An 18,074-nucleotide genomic window follows, 5' to 3' on the forward strand; every position below is an offset into this window, starting at 1 on the left:
AATTTCACACCTGGGATTTTAGAACAGAGCTAGTGCTACCATGGTAACACATAAATAAAAGAAGGCATACTTAAAAAGGATGACTTCCTCTCCCCTTAATTGACAGTCTCAGTCAATTATCTGTTCATCGTAGAATAAACAGCAGAGTAAATAAGTTACCTGACGTCACCACATATTGCTTCAGATCATGGACTAGCAAAGCATAGTGTTTGTAGAACATCCTGGATGATTTCCATCCAGTGTATGAACGAAGACGCTCAAAGTCCATGTACTGAAAGAAGTTCAGTGATGAAGCAATCTTTCTCGGATCATGACCTGCGGGAGTACTGTCCGGATCCGCTCTACGAATAAAGTAGGTGAGCTTCGCCCTTAGTTGATTTAAAGATAAATTTGATCCCGAAGTTTCTCCTCTAAAGAGCTGACCTCCCCTGAAGTCTGAAGTTCTACGAAGATAGACCTTTAGACACTCTACAGGACATAGAGAGACATCTTCCTTCAGAGGACAGATTCTCCAGGGACCCCACCTCTTAGTGGGTAGCTCGCATTTAGCGAGAAATGATGGATCAGGGAAGAGATTGAGTTCTCCTAAATCTGTGAACTGAATGTGGCCCTCATCTCTCGATAGAGCCACTATTTCACTAACTCTAGCCCCAGAGGCTATTGCAAACAGGAAAATAATCTTTTGGGTTAGATCCTTAAGAGAACAATCTTCATTGTTCACCGATGAGGCATAATGTAAGACCTTGTCCAAAGACCAAGAGATGGGCTTTGGTGGTGCTACAGGCCTAAGTCTAGCACATGCTTTCGGAATCTTGTTAAAGATTTCATTTGCCAGATCCACTTGGAAGGCATATAGGAGAGGTCTAGTCAAGGCCGATTTGCACGTATTTATCGTATTGGCCGCCAACCCCTGGCTATGAAGGCGGACAAAGAAGGACAGACAGAAGTTCATAGAAATTTCTTTCGGTCCTTTTGATTTAACAAACTCCACCCACTTCTTCCAGGAAGACTCATATTGTCTTTTAGTAGACTTAGCCTTGTATTCTTCTAAGAATTCTATATTGCCTTCTGAGATCCTAAACCTTTTTCTAACCGCTAAAGCAATAAATTTATGAAATGAAGGGTTTGGGTTCTCTGTGATAAACTGAAGGCAGTTAATTTCTGAACCTTCTTAAATATACCTAGAATCGGAGCTAGGACCGGCCTCATCTAGTCTATCTGACCCATTAGAGGATCCTCGTATGGGGCTATTTAGCGAGGTAGTTTCTTGAAGACGCTCGTGATGAAGAGGTCGAACTGCAGTTCCGGGACTTGTTCCCATTTGGGAGGGAATATGTCTGCGTCCATGGACCATTCCAACTCTATCGCCTTGGACCGTGATAGAGTATCCACCATCACATCGTGGATCAAATGTAAATGAACTGCTGTTAGGTGCCTTCCCTTTAGGAAAATGATGGGTAACATCACTAAGACTGTACGAGACGTTCGATTGTGACGTCTTATTATCGCTTCGGTGTACCAGCTCAGACGTAGGGAGTCTGATCTGTGTGGAGGGTGCTTCCCCGCCCACGAAAGGACCAGCAGAGTCCTGGGACTTTCATGTTTTAACTTTTGTTAAAGAAGCGATTAAAGAGGGACCGATCTCAGTCTTTTTTTACCTCTTCAAGCGTTTGATGCGTGTTTTCTCCAGGCTCTTAACGCATCTTTCCGATGTGCACTTTGCACTAGGTCTGTCACTATTGCGAACTGGGGAAAGTTTAGCACTTTTCCTTGTTGGCATTTTGGGAATCTGATCGATTAGCTGAATCTCCTGACAGACCTCGCGAGTTCCTTTTAACTTCCCGAGGGAAAAAGGAGCTGATGTGACTGAGGGCTTCGATGGTTTTTTAGCCATCGAAACCCTAGAGCTGGAGAAAGTCGAGACTTCTAGAAGCATATCTTGCATCTGTGAAGTCCCAGGAACCGGGTCATCACTATGAAGATACTTAGGACTGTGAGTCTGATACGTATCTATTCTAGGATGAATGTTACTCTCCGTGACATGAATCCTAGGCAGGAGGAAGGGGGGTGGTTGACTGGAAGGTTCCAGAGGACACCTTTCAGGTCTGACAAGACAACGAACACCCTTAGTTGGAACAAGGTCCATATGTTCAGAAGGATTAACATTCAGAACTTGCAGTTTATTATGAAATTGTTGAGTAGCGACAGGTTCAGAATGACTCAGAGACTTCTTGAGTCCTTCTTGTGAACACAAAATAACCTTCCCTGGGACTCGATGAGCTGTAGCTTTCTTACTACCTGTATGCTCTATAGCTCTCAGGTATACTCCTCCAGGAGGGTTTTGAACTGTAGGAGGAGGTAAGGAGATAATAGTAGGGATATTTCTGTTCCCCATCAATGGCTCATCTTGAATAGGCTCTGGACTGAAGGATCGAAGGTCCTGCGATCCTGAGGGAATGTTCCTCCTAGCCAAAGCATCTTTATGCTTCGAACTGCCAGTAAGTTTAGACTTTTGACCATCTGCCTGTAGCATCTTGGTCACTAGAATAATGGGCTGTTGTTGAGCAGCCCGGATGTTTCCAGTATTTTCGATCTTCTTTTTAGGTTGGGGACCCACAACCACAGAAGATTTTCTCTTTGAGGGAATGCCCCATTTTTGGGGAAGACTTGTTTTCCATGGCGGCATTCTTAATTACTTCCTTAATGACCTCTTGTGGGAAGAGGTCTTTACACCAAATGTTGGAAGATATTAGCTTCCTTGTTTCGTGTTTCACCGTTGCAGCAGCAAACACAAACTCTCTACATGCTCTCCTAGCCTTCACAAAGGCGTAAAGGTCCTTTACCAAGGTAGCCATATGCATTTTGGCTAAGACCATGAGCATGTCTGGGGTGTTCTCGTAAGTTGAACACAACTCTATGTAGTTTTGTAGAGAAAGGGATGTCGTCAGTCTCTCCTTTGACTCGTGTTCATTAAACAAGAGCAAATCGGACAATTTAGGGAGACATACATTAAATTGTCCGCTTGCGACATCCTTGTCTAATTTTCCTACTGAAAATGTCAAATGGACTTCCTTCCAATCCTTTTCCTGTCCGGAAAAAGCTGGTGACAAAGGCTTGCACTCATCGAGTGTGGGACATGACTCACCCGCCTCTACAGCTTTGGTAACGGAAGTAAATGCCTTCCCCATAAAGGGGAAGGAGAGTGAAGCAGGAGCAAAATAGGAAGGGTGTAGGTTATTCAGTGAGAAAACCATCGTCTCTGAATAACCCGCCTTCTTCAGATTATTTGAAAGGATAGTCTGTGCCTTATCATGATCAAGAATCGTGACCTCCTTTTGTTCCGTTCTTTTCCTTGTCTTTGGTTCGAACTCAGTCAAACCCAACAATTAGGGAAAACCTCAGAGCTTGGCCAAAATTGGATTTTGTCCAAGGGAACAGTACCTATTTTCTCTGAAATGAAGAGATTGCCATTTGAAATCGACATCTGCTCCGCAAACCTCCAGGGATTGGTTAAGGAGCATGAAAGAAGGTCTTGATTCATGGGTCGTTTAACTGACCCGTGGGAAGCAACAAGAGGAGCTTTACGAGGTTCTATCTTGTGTTTTACTTCCCGCTTTTTGCTTTGTTTACTAAAGCTCTCTATCTGATTCTTCAGTTGGATACATAATTGTACCATATTATCCAATAGAGGGGTAAAAGACGAAGATGTTGACATCGATGGCTCTTTAGCCGGCAGAGGCGGAGGAAAGTCCGATACAACATATTTCTCTTCTACCTTAGGGCACTTCTTGCCATCGATCCCAAAGGTTTTCTCGCCATCAGGGAACGTAGTTGACTCCTGAGGCACTACTATTTCCTCACTTAGCTCTGGAAATAATAGCTTACGCATCCTATCATTAGGTAGGAAAGGTCCCGGAGAGATCTTTTGGAAGCCTCTCACCCAGTTACGTAATTTATACTGTGCTATATCCTTAGTCTCTGTAGACTTGGGATTATCAAAACCTTCAGACATCAATGTCCAACATATATTGCAACCCTGTGGGTTCCAATAATGTAGGGATCCGGAAATAATATTGCAGGGGGCATGTATTATTATTATTATTATTACTATCCAAGCTACAACCCTAGTTGGAAAAGCAAGATGCTATAAGCCCAGGGGCTCCAACAGGGAAAAATAGCCCAGTGAGGAAAGTAAATAAGGAAATAAATAAATGAAGAGAACAAATTAACAATAAATCATTCTAAAATAAGTAACAACGTCAAAACAGACATGTCATATATAAAACAAATATGTCATAAATAAACTATAAAAAGACTCATGTCTGCCTGGTCAACAAAAAAGCATTTGCTCCAACTTTGAACTTTTGAAGTTCTACTGATTCAACCACTCGATTAGGAAGATCATTCCACAACTTGGTAACAGCTGGAATAAAACTTCTAGAGTACTGCGTAGTATTGAGCCTCGTGATGGAGAAGGCCTGGCTATTAGAATTAACTGCCTGCCTAGTATTACGAACAGGATAGAATTGTCCAGGGAGATCTGAATGTAAAGGATGGTCAGAGTTATGAAAAATCTTATGCAACATGCATAATGAACTAATTGAACAACGGTGCCAGAGATTAATATCTAGATCAGGAATAAGAAATTTAATAGACCGTAAGTTTCTGTCCAACAAATTAAGATGAGAATCAGCAGCTGAACACCAGACAGGAGAACAATACTCAAAACAAGGTAGAATGAAAGAATTAAAACACTTCTTCAGAATAGATTGATCACCGAAAATCTTGAAAGACTTTCTCAATAAGCCTATTTTTTGTGCAATTGAAGAAGACACAGACCTTATATGTTTCTCAAAAGTAAATTTACTGTCGAGAATCACACCTAAAATTTTGAAAGAGTCATACATATTTAAAGAAACATTATCAATACTGAGATCCGGATGTTGAGGAGCCACCATCCTTGACCTACTTACAATCATACTTTGAGTTTTGTTAGGATTCAACTTAATACCCCATAATTTGCACCATGCACTAATTCTAGCTAAATCTCTATTAAGGGATTCACCAACCCTAGATCTACATTCAGGGGATGAAATTGATGCAAAGAGAGTAGCATCATCTGCATATGCAACAAGCTTGTTTTCTAGGCCAAACCACATGTCATGTGTATAAAGTATGAAAAGTAATGGGCCAAGAACACTACCCTGTGGAACACCGGATATCACATTCCTATAATCACTATGGTGCCCATCAACAACAACTCTTTGAGATCTATTACTTAAAAAATCAATAATAATGCTAAGAAACGACCCACCCACTCCCAACTGTTTCAGTTTGAAAACAAGGGCCTCATGATTAACACGGTCAAAGGCAGCACTAAAATCAAGGCCAATCATACGAACTTCCCGACCACAATCAAGGGATTTCTGTACAGCATTGGAGATTGTGAGAAGGGCATCACATGCTCCAAGGCCTTTACGAAAACCAAATTGCAAACTAGGGAGTAGATGATTACCTTCAGCAAACCTATTAAGACGTTTTGCCAGAAGACGTTCAAAAACTTTAGATAATATGGGAGTTATGGAAATTGGGCGGTAATCAGTGGGATTTGAGCTACCACAAACATATTTACATAGAGGAGTAACATTACCAATTCTCCAATTAGTGCTTAAAGCTCCTCTTCTTGCTAACTTGCGCAAAATAACAGATAACTTTGGAGCTAAGAAATCTGCTGTCTTTATAAAAAAACAAAGGAAAAATACCATTTGGGTCTACACCTCCATAAGCATCAAGGTCCACCAACAGAGCTTTAATCTCACGAGATCGAAAAGCTAAACTAGTTAGTTTAGCCTCAGGAAAACAGGAATGAGGAAGTTCAAGTTTTTCATTACTCTGTTTACTGTCAAAAACATCAGCCAAAAGGGTTGCCTTTTCCTTTGGACAGTGAGTGACTGAGCCATCTGGTTTAAGTAAAGGAGGAACTGTTGCATCTACACCAAAGAGTGCAGATTTAAGGGTAGACCACCATTTATGTTCCTGAGTTGTACCAGAAAGTGTTTCTTTTATGGTTAAATTGTACTCCTTTTCAGTTGAGGCATAAACTCTCTGAGCAAAAACTCGAAGCTGAGTATAGTTGTTCCAGGTCAAATCTGATCTGTTACCTTTCCAAAGATGATAGGCCTCCTGTTTCTCCAAATAAGCACGTCTACAATCATCACTGAACCACGGTTTGTCCTTCACTCGGTACCTTAGCACACGAGAAGGGATACGCCTATCAATTATGTTGACTAGATTCTCATTCAAAGGGACAACAGGATCTACACTATTATATAATTGTGACCAATTCAAGCACAGAAGAACATGTAAAATCCCATTCCAGTCTGCTTGGGATTTCATATAAATTTTACAAGAATATGATATATCAGGGACAGGCTGCTCAGTCTTCACTAATAATGAAATCAAGGCATGATCAGATGTCCCGACTGGAGAACCGACCTTACTAGTTATAACGCCAGGGGAGTCAGTGTATACGAGGTCCAAGCAATTACCAGACCTGTGAGTAGCTTCATTTATGATTTGCTCACAGCCTGATTCAGAGGCAAAGTCTAAAGCTCTTAAGCCATGGCGATCGGTAGGAGAGATAGAACTTAACCACTCCCTATGGTGAGCATTAAAATCACCAACAAAGACAAAAGAAGCCTTTCTATCATCTTCTTGTATCTTAGCCATAATGGTAAGAAGACAATCGAAGATAGAATCATCTATGTCTGGATTCCGGTAGATCGAACACATAAAAGTTGTTATGCCTGCCACAAACTTTTATTACCTGAATCTCATGACATCCACATTGATAGCAGGACTTATGAGAAGCAGGGTACTCGGTCCTAATATACACCGCCATTCCCCTGGCCCTAGGGATGGCATCACGTTTCAACATTATTGGCTTCTTAAAACCAGTTATAAGGAGCTCAGATGAGTGCCTCATATTAGAAACCAAAGTTTCTGAGCACAAAAGAATATCATACTGTCTGGACGCAACTGTAAGGTCTTGGATATTTGCATGAAGACCACGAATATTGCAATACAGAAGACGACATTGACGAAATCTAGGACGTACTGGTCCCGGATTTCGCTCAATGTCTCCAGACAGCATAAGAATTAATATAAATAAAAAAGAGACATCATACTTAAAAACTAGATTAACAAGAATTATAACAAAAACAATACGTACAGAATTATAAACTAAGTGATTGATGATACCCATAGACTATAGTAAAAAGTCGGAAAAACTGGTCAACATGGAGGAGCCGATACACCATGCAAGGCTAAATACCCTCCAGGATAGCCACTTCAACTGAAGGAACCTGCAAGTATTATGACCGTAAAAGTCCTTACCCTTGGCTCTGCAGTGGACTGCCGTACAAGGTATCTGGTGTTCCTTCTGTAAAGAAAGAAAAACCAAATGAGTATATAATGGATTATTACTTTAATAATCATCATGTAAATGTCATCTAAAACAGAATAGCTTAGGATAGAAGCTACAAAGGGATAGTAGGAGATACATACCTGTATACCTCCACGAGCAAATGCTGCTACCTCCCCTCAGTATTAACTTACATGGAGCTTTCTCTGTGAGAAAATCCAAGTAGAAGGGTTATTTACCCTTAGGGGTAGAAAAGTATCAATTAACTATCCCAAAATTGTTAATACTGTGGGGTCAGGATGACTGATTTCAAATCAGACTATTGAAGAAATTATTCCTTCAATATATAAGCGGTATCAGCAGAAAACTCACTGGAGGATACCCAAGGTAAGTTAGGAAATACTACTGTAACATGGTACTGTAGTTTCTAAATTGCAAAAGTGTAAATTGCAACATATCGACTACTGTACCTATGTAATGCAGTCTTATTATTATGCTGCCTACAAGGCAGCATATGACAGTAGGGTCCATCTAGCACTAGATGGAACAGAAAAATAAAGACATAAATGAACATCCTACTCGGGTCATTTGCTGTAGTCTTCCTACTAAATTAAATCATAGAGTTTCCTGATCAGGGAGACTCAAAGAAAAAAGGCGCTGTACACTTTACGGGATAAGAGTGTATTACTCTTGCCTGAAATATTTAATATTGCAGGATAATCCTAAACTGATTTCTAATCAGGATATTGAAGAAATCATATTCATTCAATATAGGATTAGGCTCAGCAATTGCCCGAATTGGATATCCAAAATATAATGGAAAAAACCACTAGTATAAGAAATATAGTAGTTTTCTATCTACAGTATATTCTATACTGAGATATACTGGCTATCTGTATAACCTATACAGCAGTATATCCGGCATGTTGCCGGTCTGGCTAGGATATGTCTGCATACCTTGCAGACCTAGCGAGACAGAGAGAGAGACAGTATGGAAAAAAGGACTATCCTTTACTGTAACTATATACAGTAATTAAGGAAGAAAAGTCTAATAGACTACCTTTTTACCAAAAGGTGGTTCTAATTGAAGGGGAGAATGTAACATTCAGGCTTCTATATAGCTACAGTACTGTTGCCAGTAACCCGCCGACAGTACTGGTACAGTCGGCGCACCGCGTTGCCGGCCCTGCCGGCAGCATACAGGCAACAGAACCTACAGCTACAGTCCAAGGGAGGACTGAGAACCTCGGGGACAGAAGGGACTAACCACTCACAGCCATCATGGGCGCCACTGCCGTCCAGGCCAGCAACTGGTGACAGTCCATGATTGTCGGCAGCCATCTTGGTTGCCGGCCAGGCCAGCAAAAGTCTATCATGCCGACAACGTCGGCAACCGCCGGCAATGTCGGCAGCTGCCGACAGTCCATGACTGTCGGCAGCCATCTTGGTTGCCGGCCAGGCCGGCAAAAAGGCTATCATGCTGACAACTGCCGGCAACGTCGGCAGCCGCCGACAACGTCGGTAGCCGCCGGCAATGTCGTCAGCTGCCGACAGTCCATGACTGTCGGCAGCCATCTTGGTTGTTGGCCAGGCCGGCAATGCTGGCCAAGCCGGCAGGCGGCAGTATGCCCTACCGTCAGCCAGGATGAGAGAGGTAGTCTGGCTGCATCCAGCACTCTACCGTTAAGGAAAGGATGCAGGATGTCAGCCTAAAAGGCAATGGATAAACCATTAAAAAGGGGTGAGGGGAAGGGGAAAAGGGTCCTGTAACAATTGTGAAAGGAACTGTCAAACTTGACAGTCCTAGCACCTATAAAAGGAATTCTGTTTCTGTATGGTATCGACAGAATCCGGGTGCTAGGAGAGACACAGTTCTCCAACCCAGAGACTGCCGACACAGTCAAGGGGAGGGGGCGACACTGCGCCTCCTCCCACAAAGGGAAACAGGATTCCAGTGCCATGTTATCTTAGGCTAAAAGGGAATTACTTTCAGCCCAAGGAACTGTGGCACAGGACAAGTCTTTAGTCGCAAGGAGAAAATGGTATACTACCATAACCAAAGCGACTATGGAGGACTAACCTCCATTGTCGGTAACCTTGTCGGCAGGGGAGTAAAGGTATCCTACAACCAACTCACCCTGTCGGAAGGTCAACGACATAAGACTAAATACTCTGAGATTCTGACCAAATCCCAAAACCTGCTGGTATATCCACAACCAAAGGTTAACGGGATAGGCAGAAACCAAACCCCAGGTCAGCCATGTCTGAATAATATTCAGCCACGGCTATAAGGGTTGTAGTCTGGAACTACACTCAGAGGGAAAGGGATTACCTTTAAGTCTCCGAAGAGACGTGAGAAGTTTCATAACATTACAGGAGGTATTAGTCTCTAATGGAATGAAAACAACACACAAAGGTAATCGGGGAATGTCGAACGTATAGACAGTGTCTAGGTTAGGCTAACTAAGCTAGACGAGTTCTCGGTTACCTAAATCACCGAAACTCTAACTATACGATCGACAGAGGAAAAATGAAATAATTATGCATATAATCACATCTTCACAAGAACATGCCTAAATAGCTAATTAATTATGAGAATTAAATAAACGGATTTTGAGCGAAGCGAAAAATCTATTTTTGGGTAAGATAGCCATGTCGTCCTGATGGAAGTTCCTTAAAGGCAGCTTCCTAGGGTATATTACAACTACAGCGATATTCCCAGAGAATTTACCTTCAGGTACCCAGAATTCTAACTCCTGGAGCGAGTATCCCTAAAAAAGACCTTAGGGATATCGTAAATATCAGTGGACGTATTCTTGACACGCCTCATAGCAATCTATACCCCGAATAGAGTTAACACTTCGTAGGGGTAAAATGGCAAGAAAACGAAAACGATAAGAAAGGGGGGAGCCGTTCATAAGGCATCCCTCCTCACCGCTTCGAAAGCGTGCCCTGCGCCGCTCACGGCGCCATCTGTATTCCTTGTAGCGATACACGAGGTGCTACAGATACTGTATGTAGGGAGGGGTCCTACTATCCTTTTCACTCATATTTATTTTGAAAAGGAGCAGGGCGGGTCCATCAGGACGACATGGCTATCTTACCCAAAAATAGATTTTTCGCTTCGCTCAAAATCCGTTTTTTGGGCTCAAGCCATGTCGTCCTGATGGAAGTATACCAGAGCATTACTGTATCTGTGGATTCTCAATACGTGCCGTACTCCTCAAAAGTGTTTCTTAGTCAACTTGACTGACAGACCTAAGATGTTACCGTTATACATCTTTTCACTAATCATAAGCCATGAGAGTGCTTCCTGCCCCCTACAGGGAGGAGTCCTACTAGACTCTAGAAACGAACGAAGAGTACATATACCTATGTATGAATCACTCGCTAGCCAGTACCATATAGTGGTCTCACTCTATATGAAGCGAAGTCTTACGGGACTACCGTATCCAAAAGAAAAAGTCCCGACCAGCACCCTGGTCGAAGTAAAAATAGACAAAAGGTTATATCTGCGTAGGATTAAACTTGCTACTACCACCGTCCTCAGAAAGGGGTGGAGTCCTTATTGCTAAGGAAAGTATAAGCCAGTATAATCCAGGCTTTGCATTAAGGAATAGGCTATTATAGATATCCCCGATTAATATACATAGGCTAAATGCTCAAAAAACAATATGAAATCAAAAATATAGGTGAAGGAGACGCAAGGTTCCCGAGAACAAGTTTATTGAGAAACAATAAATAGGTATGGTCACCATAAATATGTACATATGCTAGGTGGATGACCAACAATTTTCACAAGTACTGTAGTGCATGGATGAATGATTATCTGAAAGAAAACATATGTGTCACTTACACATACCCCGGTATCCAACTTAACGTCCATGTTACTACTTTGCTGACAATAGCGTTGGCAAACGCTTGGCACCCTGTCTGTACTTATGTTACCATCACCATCACGTTGGAACAGTCATTGTGGGCTCTGAGAGCCTACACTACCAGTTATATCAGCATATATAACTAACTATTCACCCAAGAATCCAAGTCCCAAATGATTCCGCTGTTCCTCGCAGAGTTAAACAGCAGGGTTAACGACGCAACCAACTGCTACCACAGACCTCTTTAGCTGCTCCACTTGCTTAGCATAGTGGCGAAAGAATACCCTGGAAGACTTCCAGCCAGTGTATGAACGAAGGTGTTCAAAATCCATAAAATTAAAGAAGTTTAAAGATGAAGCAACTTTCCTCGGATCATGACCTGCGGGTGAACTGTCAGGATCCGCTCTGCGAATAAAATATGTAATTTTCGCCCTAAGTTGATTTAAAGATAAATTCGAGCCCGAAGTTTCTCCTCTGAATAGTTGGCCCCCATGGAAGTCTGAAGTTCTACGAAGATAGACCTTAAGGCATTCTACGGGACATAGAGATGCATCTTCTTTCAGAGGGCAGATTCTCCAGGGACCCCACCTGTTGGTGGGCAACTCGTTCTTAGCGAGAAACGTAGGGTCCGGAAACAGGTTCAGTTCTCCCCCATCCAGGAACTGAACTCGGCCCTCCTCTCTCGAGAGGGCCACAATCTCACTAACTCTGGCCCCAGAAGCAAGGGCAAAAAGGAAGATCACTTTTTGAGTCAGGTCCTTCAATGCACATTCCTCATTATCTAGTAATGAGGCAAAATGAAGGACTTTGTCTAATGACCATGAAATAGGCTTTGGAGGAGCTGATGGTCTAAGCCTAGCACAGGCCTTAGGGATCTTATTAAACATTTCGTTAGCGAGGTCTACCTGGAAGGCATATAGAATGGGTCTTGTTAGAGCTGACTTACATGTAGAAATTGTGTTCGCCGCCAGCCCCTGTTCGTGGAGGTGAATGAAGAAGGATAGGCAGAACTCCGTAGAGATCTCGTGCGGGTTCTTATCTTTGACAAAGGCTACCCATTTCTTCCATGCAGATTCGTACTGCCTCCTAGTAGACTTACACTTGTATTCTTCCAGGAAGTCGATACTATCTTTCGAGATTCCGAACCGTTTCTTCACCGCTAGGGAGAGAAAATCATGAGCTGCAGGGTTCGGGTCTTCTGTAATGAAGCGAAGACAGTCGACTTCTGGACTTGCTGGGACAGAACTGGGTCCGGGAGCGGTAGGAACTTCAGTCGTAGTTCCAGAGCCAGAGGGAACCATACACTGTTCGGCCACTTGTGGGCCACTATTGCTGCTACTCCCTTGAAGGATCTCAGTTTGTTGAGGACCCTCAACATCAGATTGTGAGGGGGAAACAGGTAGATCCTGGACCATCTGTTCCAATCGAGGGACATCGCATCTATTGCTTCTGCCGCGGGGTCCACATATGGGGACACATATTTCGGCAGCTTCTTGTTGTCCTTCGTCGCGAAGAGGTCTATCTGCAGTTCTGGGACTTGACTCAAGATGAAAGAGAATGATCCTGCGTCTAGGGACCATTCTGTCTCTATCGGTGTTATCCTGGATAGAGCGTCCGCGGTCACATTCCGGACTCCTTGAAGGTGAACTGCTGACAGGTGCCACTTCTTCTTCTCCGCCAGTCGGAATATGGCTAACATCACCTGGTTGAGAGGTGGGGATCTCGATCCCCGCCGATTCAGACATTTCACAACCACCTCGCTGTCCAGTACCAACCTTACGTGGATCGAGTGACGTGGGGATACTTTCTTCAGGGTCAGAAGTACTGCCATAGCTTCTAGAAAGTTTATGTGAAAGGTCCCAAATAGCTTGGACCAGATTCCTTGCACTTTTTTCCGATGGGAGTGACCCCCCCACCCTACCTTTGAGGCGTCTGTGTGGATTGTCACTGACGGGGGGGGTGGCTGAAGAGGTAGAGACCTCTTTAGACGACTGGCTTGAGACCACGGTCTGAGAAGAGAACGTAGCCGAAGTGGGACCGGTCTCTTTACGTCCCTTCGCTCTTTCGATGCAAAGGTTCTCCATACTCCCGCTGCATCTTTTAGCTGTGCTCTTAGCACAGGGTCTGTTACTGATGCAAACTGAAGAGAGCCCAAAACCCTCTCTTGTTCGCGTCTTGATATCCTCTCGGAACCTAGAAGTCTCCTGACAGACCCTGCTATTTCCTTCCTCTTTGACATCGGGATGGAAAGACGGTGTGACACTAGATCCCAGTGAATTCCCAACCACTGGAACCTCTGAGCTGGAGAAAGACGAGACTTCTTTCTGTTGATCATGAAGCCTAGATATTCCAGGAACTGAATCACTTGTAGGGAAGCTTGCAAGCATTCTGCTCTGGATGCTGCCCACACCAACCAATCGTCCAGGTAGGCTACTACCTGGAACCCTTTTAGGCGTAACTGTTTGAGAGCTGCGCTCGCAAGCTTCGTAAAGATCCTTGGGGCTATGTTTAGTCCGAAGGGCATCGCCCTGAAAGCGTAAAGTTTTTGTTGTAGCTTGAATCCTAGGTAGGGGGAGAGACGACGACTTATTGGAACGTGCCAATATGCGTCTGACAAGTCGATGGAGACGGTATATGCCCTCTTGGGCAGTAAGGCCCTTATGTGTTGTAACGTTAGCATTTTGAACTTGTGGTTCACTATGAACTTGTTGAGTGGTGACAAGTCCAGAATGACTCTGAGTTTCCCCGAGTCTTTCTTGGGAACACAAAACAGCCTCCCTTGGAACTTGATGGACTTTACCCTCCTGATCACCTTTTTCTCCAACAGATCTTGGATGTACTCCTCCAAAACGGGGGTGGAGTGTTGGAAAAATTGAGGGCACAGGGGCGGAGTACTGTACCAACTCCAACCCAGTCCATTTTTGAGAAGGCTGTGGGCCCAGGGATCGAAGGTCCAGCGATCCCGGAAATACTGAAGTCTCCCACCTACCGGCGACACTTCACTTTGACTGTCCTGCAGTCTTGCCTCCCTGGCCGCGACCACCTCTGAATCCTCGTCCCCTAGAGGGGCGTCTTGATGACCCTCTAGCTGCTCCTCTGGGTCTTGCACGAAACGTGGTCGACTGTCCCTCGAACACGGGATTGAATGCAGGGGAAGCTGATGACATTGCTTGGGGAACCCATTGGAAGGTGGTCGGGGTCTGGGCTACCAGTTGTGGAACCGGAGGCAAAGCTGGCTGTTGCTGCTGTGGTCTTTGCTGTTTGAAGGACTTGGCTGGACGGGAGGAAAACCTTGACTTCTTCGCCTTTCCTTTCGGCTGAGGGCCCTCATCCGGAGAAGACTTCCTCTTAAGGGACAGGCCCCACTTCAGGAGAAGATTGCGGTTCTCAGTGGCGGCCTTGTCCACGATCTCTTTGACCACGTCCTTGGGAAAGAGATCCTTACCCCAGATGTTAGATGAAATGAGCCTCTTGGGTTCGTGCCTCACTGTGGCCGAGGCAAACACAAACTCCCTACAGGCTCTCCTTGCTTTCACAAAGCAATAGAGGTCCTTGGTTACTGTGGCCAGATGGATTTTGGCCATAACCATGAACATCTCTGGCATCTTGGGGTCGCTAGCCATCGTCTCCATGTTGGTCTGGAGAGACATCGAGGCTGCCAGGCGCTCCTTTGTGTCCAATTCCCTCCGAAGAAGGAATTCCGACAACTTGGGAAGGTTTTCGCCGAACTGCTGACCTGCAATGTCGGCGTCTAACTTCCCAACCGAGAAAGTAAGGTGCACCTCCTTCCAGTCCTTGTTATCCATTGGCAATGCCAGCGATAGAGGTTTACATTCCTCCAAGGACGGGCACGGCTTGCCAGCTTCAACTGCCTTGATGACGGCCGCAAACCCCTTTTGCATAAAGGGGAAGGCCCTAGCTGGGGAGGATACAAAGGAGGGGTGTTTCTTGCTCAAGGCGGCAACCTTCGAGTTTGAGAACCCCCTCTCCTTTAAAGCAGCTGTCAAGGTGGCTTGAGCTTTGGAGTGATCTAGGATAATCACTTCCTTTGGTTCCGTCTCCTCCTTCGAAGCCGGCTCCTTCTTCAAACGGACATAGCAGTCCGGGTAGGCCCCTCTACTGGGCCAGAATTCCACCTCCTCAAGGGGAACTGAACCCAGTTTCTCCGACATGACGATCTTCCCAATCGTCATCGGCATGTGCTCGGCATATCTCCACGGGTTGGCATCCGAGCACAGAGGAAGGTCCTTAACGTTGAGCTTCTTTGGAGGTCCACGTGATGCTGTGATCTTCTGCATCTGGAGCTCCAAAGTAGCGGCCTTCTGATTATTCTCCTTCTGCATCTGTTGGATCATACCAACGATGGAAGAGAGAGCCTGTCCAAGCTCTGCTGGAAGAGCGGACGAGGTAGAGGGGATAGGTTCAGGGACCTGAACCGGCACGTCTGATGAAACGGGAACCTCTTCCTCCACAGCAATAGGATCTCGATCTTGCTCCTCGCCCTCTGCGAGGAGATCCTGCTCCGCACGATCAGACAAGTCGGACATCTTGTCGTCCAACTGGATGTCCTGCAAGGCGTCAGCGACATCCTCCTCCACTGGGATCTGGATCAGAGGGATCTCCGGCCGAGGCTGGGGAACAACAGCATCAGGGGAAGCCTTGGGGAAAAGGTATGCCCTCATCTTCTCGTTAGGAAGATAAGGTCCAGTGGTGTTTTTCTGAAAACCCCTTACCCAAACACGAAGCCTCTCCCTCGCTGCATCTCTTGACTCCGCCGACCTAGGGGATTCAAAAGCCTCTGATAGCAGGTTAGTACATACAGCACATACCTGCGGATCCCAGTAACGATGTTCATCATTGGAGGCTGCACAAGCTGCGTGCCTCCTACACGAGGTATGTCCGCAAAAGTTCTTACTGCGGACATTGCAGAAGACACTATCACACTTCGGATGCTCCTCCTGTAAAAGAAGAAAAATTTCCATGAATATCAAGTGAATTTTAATTCACATGTAACAAATGAGTATTCAACAAAAGAATAAGGGAAAGACACCTACTTGTGAAACCCACACAAACACCTGTGGAAGCCCACCGGCCAAGTCACATAGTTAGTCTTTACTAGAATAACCAGAGAACGTATTTCCAAAGGAAATTAGGTGTAGCTCACACCTAAGGTAAAATAATACCATTCGGCCAGGAATAAAAGAATTATCTTTTATCCTTGTAAGGCGACACCAGGTGATTATACCAGTAACACAAGTAAGATAGAAAAGACAGTGTTGTAACCTACTACATCATGAACTCCTTTGGTTGAATATACCACCAAGAGAGGACTGATACAGTACCTGAGGGTGGTATGCCAGCCGGCTACTGCCGCTCAGCACCCCCCCCCCCTTGTTTTGGAAAGGCAGATCTCAAGTACACAACCTCAGATCACCTTTATTGGGGAGAACTCCAGAACCCATGCCTGAACCGGCCGGCAGTGGTTGCCAGACCGTAGCCACCCGGTTTGCACAGAGTTGCCGGCCATCATACTTAGTGGCCGGCTGACTGGGCAGTGTCGCGGGCCGGCCGGCAGCAGTAAACAAACCCTGCCGGCTAGCCCCCACACACCAGGCAGCACTCGGCTGCCGGCCCCACTTGTAGTGGCCGGCAGATGAGCAATAGACCGGCCGGCAAAGGTATACACCCAACGCCGACCGACAGCAAGAGAACTGGAGAACACCCCTCCCCACCGACAGCCGGCCTGTAGGCCGGCAGCCGGCAAGGACAACACATACTAAGACAAAAGAGTGAGTGCCGGGTTAAGAGACTATAAGTCTCTGAGCCCGGCACCCGAAAGAGTGCCGAAAGGAAGGGGAAGACACTACGTCAAGCTTCCTAACCGCTGCTTACTGAATTTTCAGACGGCAGCGATAGAGGGACCAAGAAAGGACCGGGCAGCACTCACAGTAATGGTCTCTGCCGGTCGGCACACTTTGCCGGCCGACAGGAGACCACGTCAGTTCCTCATCCCAACCTAGGCTAGGCAAGGATGAAGACGACTGACACAATGAACGGAAAAAGAGAAGGGAAGGACAGAGGGTCCTATCCAACCTTACCTTGGTTAAGGGTCACTCCAAACTAAGACAGTTCATCTCAGTAGAGAAAGACCCGAGAGGGAGGCCGGCACTACTGGCTGCCTCCCACGAACCACGGCAAGGAAGGAATTGCCTTTCCAGAAAAGGGAACATATCCCGAGACCGGAACGGCAAGGACAGTCTGATGAGTCACCGAGTAAAGGGATCACTACTGGAACCCAACAAGGTGGACTAAGGGGGGAACCCTTAGTGCCCGAGTCAATCGGCAAGGGAGACTCTGCCCCATGCCAGACAAACCGGGCTCAGACTAAACACTGTTGTACTGTCACCCTCTGAACCAATACTATTGGAACGGGAAGGTACAGTACTACCCCAGCATAGATATATTTGAAGATTAATTCAAATAAACCACTAGAGTTAAGCCTAAGGCTTAAACAGAGGGAAAGGGTTTGCCCCTTCCCCTAAGAGAAGGGAGCAAACGGGGAACAGATAATATTATAATGACCTAAGACAACCTAGCCTAGGCACTAAGAGAATCGATTACCTAATTCACCGAAACTCATATCAATACTATCTTGGAAGGTACTCGAAAAGGACTAATATGTATAACGTTGCCTAACGCTTAAAGCAATAAATTCACATTTGGAAGACTAATTATCATGCAGGAAGTACATAGGCCAACAACTAGCCTACGAA

Source organism: Palaemon carinicauda, chromosome 20, assembly GCF_036898095.1.
Source record: "Palaemon carinicauda isolate YSFRI2023 chromosome 20, ASM3689809v2, whole genome shotgun sequence".
Lineage (NCBI taxonomy): Eukaryota > Metazoa > Arthropoda > Malacostraca > Decapoda > Palaemonidae > Palaemon > Palaemon carinicauda.